Source organism: Cheilinus undulatus, linkage group 12 (assembly GCF_018320785.1).
Source record: "Cheilinus undulatus linkage group 12, ASM1832078v1, whole genome shotgun sequence".
In the NCBI taxonomy this organism is placed as follows: Eukaryota; Metazoa; Chordata; class Actinopteri; order Labriformes; family Labridae; genus Cheilinus; species Cheilinus undulatus.
The window spans coordinates 6,855,718-6,863,973 of record NC_054876.1 but is presented as its reverse complement, the minus strand read 5'-3'; positions in this window follow the sequence as shown (position 1 = coordinate 6,863,973).

Here is an 8,256-nt window from a genome sequence, read left to right as displayed (position 1 = left end):
GATGTTAAATGAGGTCAGAAGCTGCTGTAATAGCTGTAATAGCTGTAAAAGCTGCTCTCTCCTTTTCAAGACGATTTGATTCGAAAATCGGTTCTCAGACTACGATTCGATTCACTGACGATTCATTAAAATACAGAATGATTCGGTCCAATACGATTTGATTGGGTTTGGTTTGATAATTTCATAATAATCTACGTTTATTTGTTCTTATTAATAAAACAGACTAAATGCCAGGCCTCTTGTGCTAACATTCTGAAGTTATGTTTAAGAAAGTTTTCATCACACCCAGGCGTCTTACTTTGACATTAAATTAGGAGATAAATATTAAAATGAGTTTTTACTGGTACATGTTCATCCTTCTGTACTTGTATCTTCCTTAGCATTATTAATGCCAATAACAGTACAAACTAAATATCAGATTTTCCCAATAAACACAAATTAAAACAAATCTAAAGTCACATGGAGATTTGGATAGACAGAGCTCTGTGTGTCTGCTAGTACAGGAAAACAAGGGGTTATGTTAATATAGAAAACAGTCAGATTAAACAGCTTTCTATACATTTTTTTCTTTCATAATTCCTCTTAATGTGAGTATTCAGTCTACATGTCACAACAACATCGTTATATCCTTTCTCTGTTTATCTGACCGTTCTTGATTGTTTTCATCCTTGAATTAATTCACTGGAGAACAGCTGATCTCCAGCTCAGTGAAGTCCTCTCTGTTTAATATCTATACGTGGGCTCAGATGTATTGATTATGTCACCAAATCAATCAATCCCAACAACACGTTACGGTTGTATACCTGGTGAGTAAAGGGGCTGTTGTTACAGTGATAACTGAAGACTTCTCTGAGTTTTAACTCAGAGAAGTCATTTAGCGTTTAGCGTTTTAGCGTTAGCATCTTAGCTAAACTTTAGCTCAGCTGTCTCAACAGGTGAGATTTATGAGCTGCCATAGTTCTTAATTGCTTTTCTCCAAAGTGTACAGATGGGCAGACATTTCGAAAGTTATCCTTCCTTCATGTAAAGTCCATATGACTTTTTCCTGAGGTGCAGAACTGTAACTGAAAGACATTTAGGCATGAAACACATCCAGCTACCTAGTGAGTACCTACAGCAAACAGAACTCTTGTTTAAAAGTAAAAGGTCACCGTGAGTTGCATGAGATTACAGATGCTGAGCCAGAGCATGGCAGAACGGGCTATGAAAACAAGCAGGAGAGCCTCAGTGAACCGATCTCTGATGTTAAAACCAGACCAAAGACCGGTCCTTGCTGCAAAAAGGGGGTTAAAGAGTAGCAAAAAATAAGTAAAAAGTGGCAAAAATTGGTTAAAAGTTGTAACTATTGTTGAAAAAGTGTAATGAAAAGAGGTTAAAAATTGGCAAAAATAGAAGAAAAGTGGCAAAAATGGATACGAGAGGCACAAAGGGGATAAACCATGCAGGAAAAGTGGTTTCAAGGGGTTAAAACATGGCTAAAATTGGGTTAAAGAGGCAAAAAAGGGTTAAAATAAGTTGATACTGGTGTTAAATCACAATTGGGGAGGGCCCATTCTCTGGGATTTTCAGGGGCCCAGTTAATTCTGTTGTCAGGCCTACAATAATATGTTAGCCAGACTAAAATATTTAATTTTTGTGTACTTGAAAGTCCGGCCCCCAGAGCTTCTGTTGAGAATAAATCTGGCCCTGGTGCAAATGTACTTGATGACCCCTGCTCTACCCGCTCATAGCTACCGCCTTGTTCTCTGGAAGGTGATTGGTCAGAACCATATTTGGTTCAGCACAAATATTTTGGATTTGAGCTTTTCAAGGTGGATTTTCCCAGTAACAGTCCGGCAAATCCATCTTCTTTGCAAGGTTATAAAAGGAAGTGAAACTAAAAAAGTGAGACCTTAAGCACTGTCAGTACCAAGACACCTGACAAGGCTGAAGGTGGAAGAAGATCATAGTTATTCCTTCACAGTGCAACCCTGCATCAACATAAACCCAAACTAACTGTTCACACTTAATCAAAGGTAAGTATATAAATCAGGTAATATTGCCAATAAGTTCATTGCATAAACGAATAAACTAACAACCTTGTAAAGATCCATGTTTAAAAACAGGCACACCAAATATTAGATGTCTTACAGAAAAGTTTACAGATGGTAAAGTGATTTTTTTAAATATAGTTGTTTCAATTTTATTCCTATCAAATCATATCTGTGGAAGAGTGTAGGAGAAGAAAAACACTAAAGTCAAACTAAAAAATAAATTATGTTGTGTCAGGGGATGCTCACTCTATCACACTCTAAAAAAACAACCCTGCTCTAGAGTCATTTGTGGCTGCCCATGATGTCCAGTTTGGAGAGTGGAGACTGGCTGTTGGTGAATAAATCTATTAGTGTGTGGTGTTTCTTGTTGTTCATCTTATTGCACGTCACACACCATAAGAACCAAACTGTTAAATCTATTGTTCATTATCATGTGTTGAATCTCTGACATTTCAAAAATTAATCAAGACATTAGTGGATGTCACCCTTAAAGTCATGACTTTTGCAGATATGAAATAAACCTGTTAACAACACCATTATATTAGCAGAAAAGGGTTGGAAATTTGAAAACAGTTTTAATTAGGGGATCAGGGAAACACACCTTTGCTGCAGTAAGAGTATACAACTGGTCTAAGACTTTTCACCCTTCATTTCACAGTGTTGTGAAAGAATGCCAGCTTTCTGAAACAGGTTAGTGTGTTTAACAGTCAGCTTTAGAAATGTTTAAAAGACCCAAACTACTTAACATCTGGCACAGAAATCTTTTCCAGAAGTGACTCATAGGCATAGTTAAACTTCAACATTAGCAGCAGTCTCTTAAAGTGTTTCCCATATCTCTGCGGAGTGTGAAGTCACTCAGTCTACAAATTAACTACACTAGCTCAATCAGTACCTGAGTAGAATTAATTAGTTTTTGCCTATGTAGACACAGCAGGGGAAAGATAACCCAAGACGTGCACAGTCTCTGTTCCCTCTGCCTCGACAATCTGGACAGCAGCAGTGCAAGCTCGGCTGAGCATGAGGTTTAGTTTACAGCACAGCGGGCATAATGCCACCCCGCTCAGCTCCTCATGTTAGTTATCTGCTTTCATTCAGCACAGTTCAGATGCATTTCTCTGGTCTGTTTATGCAATTTAACATACTGAAATCACTACAATTTCCCTCCAGTGAATTTTACCCATCATAATTAGTTGTCATAGTGAGCAGAAGGGATCAACAGTTAATTGACATGTGATGGCAGAAAACAGAACTTGAAAAAGTATCCAGGATGGTTTTGTCCATAAATTAAGATATTTTTTGTGCAACTATCACTGATGTCATTCAATTAGGGGGTGGGCATTTAATCGAAATTTAGATTAAGATTAATATATCAAATAAACTTAGCACAAAATGTAAGGAAATTTGTGTTTGGTAGATTATTTCTTTTTTGTAACAGTGCTTCTTGTCAATAAATCTTATATGTTATATCTTAAGTCTTATATCTTGTTGGAAACCTTTAAAATGGTGCCACATTTGTAAGGAACATGCATTTGTGGGATGAGCAGCAGAGCTGAGTATGTGGGCTGTGCCCATGAAAATTTGCCAAATCTTCTCTTCCAACGTCAAACAGCTTATTCTGCCATTGACTCTTGTTTGCTGTTTGGTGGATTAGACAGGGTCCGACATTAATGGTTGCCCAGATGCCCGGGCAACTTCAAAAAGTTGATGGGCAAGCAAAACTTGTTAGGACTTGCCCAATCATGCAAGCACGACTCTGAGCTTTTCTATTTATTAGTTTTATTATTTTCCTCTCTCGTTTCTGTTACTAAGGAGCCAGATGCAGTGTGTCGCTCCCTCCACTGGCTGAGCATGTCTGCTGATGTGCAGACAGCTGCACAAACTTTAACTAAAAACCTTTATGAAGGTAAACACTGTCATCAGTAAAGATTCATGGTAGGTCACATCAATAAATCTGTTACCAGACAGACAGGCTTTAACTTCCAAATTTAAACGTTTATTATTTTAAATCCATATTTTTCAGATGCACTCTATGGAGGAGTGCGTGTGAGAGAAGAGAGCGGAGGAGGTCCGCGGGTGGTGTGTCTCTTCAGTTTGCTCATTCATTGAAGTGTGCTGTTGTGTTTAATCTGAAGCTTCCCATTTCCTCATTTTAACTTTTTCTCCAGCCACTTCCTGCCAATGCTCTCTCACTCCCATATCTTTTGACAATTATGCCGATGCGCGTCATCAACGAGCATAACACACACGGATCATGGATCACACCTGGAGATAATGTCATATCTGGTGAAATTTGTACAAACGTGGGTGTTTAAGTTGATCTTAATGCACCAATGATCACAAATATTGTCAAAAGAGCAGAAATATAAAACCAAAGCTACAAAATGAGGCAGAGTGTTATGATGTGTCTGGAGAGCTGCAGGTGTGAGGCAGGGCTGGTTTTAGTCGTTTTGAGGCCCAGGGCAAAGACCAATATGAGGCCCCTCCCCCTTTTACTAAAGAATTAATAATGAGTGGTAAAAAAATTAGAATCTCTTATTTGTTAATAAAGCCACAGAACTACAGTAAATGCCCCAATGTGAGATATAAATACCCAAATAGCCAGCCATAATTTATAATTTTCTTTGAAAAGCATCTCATTGCTCAAACTCAGCATATTCTAATATCTAAAAAAATCTTTAGGCCAGGTGGAACTTTCATAACGCTGGTGTTGGGCCAAAGATTGGTATCTCCAAAATGATCACCTTTCAGGAAATGAAAAGTTTATAATTTATAAAATTGCTTGGTTTATTGCTTGGTTTTTGAGAAATAAATAAGATGAGAAATGTAAAAAAGTATTGCTATGCATATCAAATCGCAATATTTGGGGGGAAAAAAATCACTATTAGATTACAATGCAAACATTTTCGACCCTAAGTTAAATTTACAAATAAAAAATATTCCCCAAAAAATCTGTGGTTCTATAAAATAATCACATTGCAAACCTGCTTTGTACAATTCTTTTTCTAGACAAAATAACTCTCAAAAAACTGTTGTACCCTCTTTAATAACACAACTGTAGACTTTATAAAGAACAACATTTGTAGGAAGCCTGACCTATGTCATAAATGGGTGAAAAAGACCAGGGGTCTCATTTATAAATGCTGTGAACTCACAAAACTGGGCCTCAAGTTGGAAGTAAAACTTCCTGCACAAAGTATGTGATCTATAAAAACCAGACCTGAGGTTGAAATGTGCCGACCTGTAAGCAAACTTTAACCCATGTGTGCAAACATTTTGGAGGGTAGAGGGAAATTGGCAACACACATGGTGAGGTGATGAATTGAAGGCTGTTTGTCTATTAATGCTTCTAAAATTATTAATCACACTAAATACTTAACTTTATTCAACTATTCACATCATCATAAGCTGGCAGTTTCCTTATACTTAGTTATATTTTACTCTCTAATCTGTGATTGTGTGAAAATGTATCTTTTTAAAACGCCCTTATTGTAGGTGGCAAAACTATAACTTCATCATTTGATGTAGAAATCCAAATACAAGAAGCAAGAAAAAAAACTGCAGACAATAGTGCCAGTACTTATATTTATATATCATGTAGGCTATTCAAGGATAAAGCTCTGTCTGTAATTTCACTTATAAGGAGCCTTGCATTGACTGTGTTTAAGGTTAAAGGTTGGTCTATCAAGGGCCAAAAAGAAGGCTAATCTACAGGCTTACATCTCCAGGTGGATCAGTATTTAGAAAGACTGTAGGGATTTGTGCATATGCACCCTTTTTTTTAAAGATTTATTTTTGGGCCTTTTCATGCCTTTATTTGGTAGAGTAAGGACAGTGGATGGACTCAGAAACAGGGAAGAGAGTGGGGAGAAACATGCGGTAAAGGGCCACAGGCCAGATTCGAACCCGGGCTGCCTGTGCACATGGGTAGCGTCTTAAACCACTTGACCATCTGCACTCCTCATACGCACCCTTTTTAAAATCTTAATTATTTTTGTCACGTTATTTATGAGGTTTGAGTGCACTTTAAGCTCAACATCATATCATATTTCTATCAAGATGGCGATGTGCATATGTACAATAGTCATATTGCATGGGCGTGCGATAGTCAGATGACCTAATGCACATCATGCAGCCGCTTTTGTGCTTTTGGGATTTAGCCAAAATCTCACATTTTCTTGTTTCAGTGATGAACGTTCATTAAAGTCTGCCTGAAATCACCATCAGAAGCCAGAGAACTGAGCTCTGTGCAGTGGAATCGGTGTCCCCTCCTTAGGTCAGAATGCAGGTGGCGCTGCTGCTGTCCCCACACCAGCGTGATCTTTCAGGGCGATGCTAAGATAAGCCTGCCAGACACAAAGGTTTTTTAAATCTTAACCCATTTCTTCAATGTGAGTGACCACACACACGGCGAATAATAGTCAAGGATTTTACTGATTTGTTCATACAGTATAGTGTGTGGTGCAGAACTTAAGTATCAAGTCAGCACATTACACTAACAGATTCTGCTCACTGACTATCAGAGTCTTAGCCTGGTCTTGACTCTCAAAACGCCAAATCTTGCAGGGTCAAATACAACTTTAGAGTGTTGAAGATACTGTATGGTTAACTGTGAGCTATATGAAAAGTGCGATGCGGTTGCCAATTCGGTTCCGCTCCCTCTCTTGTCAGTTTGTCTGTGTTATGTTTTACAGTACATGCTGTTAAACACTCCTTATGGTGCCATAAATCAACAAGTTCTTCTCCATTTCTGACCTTTAACAAACTTTTAGCCTCCCGTTTACTGTTGCTGCCATGACTGTGTTCGTTTAAAGTCCTCCTTCGTCCAAGCTTGCTTCCTGATTGGCTATTACTCCGTTCAACGCTTGTGTCTGCTCAGCTGTTCTCCGTACTCACCACACACTACTTTTTGGTATGTAAAGGAATTTTGGTTGTAAATATTGAACATTTATGTTTACGATCTTGGGTCAGAGTACATCAGATCAGGTCATAGAGGAAAAAGTTCACTCATAACACACCACACCACGGGAAAAACTGTCAAGATAATCTTAAGAACCATGCGATAATCGGGCCATTGCCTACTTTGGTTGGGAGGAGGGTTTCAGCCCGACAATCAGCAAAATTATTGTGCAGTGTGTGGCCAGTCCTTGGTGAGTTGATGCTTGTTACAAATGGCATTTCATCCCAGAGCTGCCAATAAACAGACCATTAACAGGATGGCCAGCGGATTGTTAATTTTATAGCTGAAATGTGTGTACTGCAGCCAGTCACAGCACCTTGACACTGCAAGAATTTGTTTGACCATCAGTTGCACTCTTGAGCCTTTTCATGTCAGCTAAAGTTACTCTGAACTAGGGCTGAAATGATTCCTCGAATTATTCAAGTGAATTGTTTCAAATAATTCCTCGAGGGAAATTATCAGTCATTAAATCAGTCATGTATCTATATACGCCCATGCTGTAAGCTTGGACATCGCGCCCTGTGTTGCACAGTGTTGTTTACAGGCACTCGTTTGATTTTACGCATCCACTGGCCGTGGCTTTATGGCAAATATGGCACTGTGCCTGCACTCTTGCACCCATGCAGATCTCAGAGTTTATGGGCTGCCTGCATGACTCACTGGTGTGAGAGAGTGCTCAGTTTGTGTCTGCAGACCTCAGGGAATTTCATAAATTTCTCTGATTGACTCAACAGTTTCACAGAACACCTTCAGGCTTCATGATTCAAGTCCTGTTTTGGTACTCTCTCTCCATCTCTCTCTTTCTCATTATTATTATCTAATGTCCATTTCTATACTGCTTATCCCGTTGGGGTCGCAGGGGGGCTGGAGCCTATCCCAGCTGTCATTGGGCGAGAGGCGGGGTACACCCTGGACTGGTCGCCACTCAATCGAGACAGACAACGAGGAATGCTCACACCCTCACCTACGGCCAATCTGGAACGATCAATTAACCTAACAAGCATGTCTTTGGTGGTGGGAGGAAGCAGGAGTACCTGGAGAAACCCACTCATGCACAGGGAGAACATGCAAACTCCACACAGAAAGGCCCTGACCGTGAAGCGAACCAGGGACCTTCTTGCTGTGAGGCAACAGCGCCGAAACCCTGCATTGCGATGCAGCCCATTATCTAAGGTATGTTAGTATTTTCATCAATTTATTTCAGATTACTACATGTAGGCTACTGATTGTACAAAATGAGTGTTTATTTTTTTACAATTTGACTGT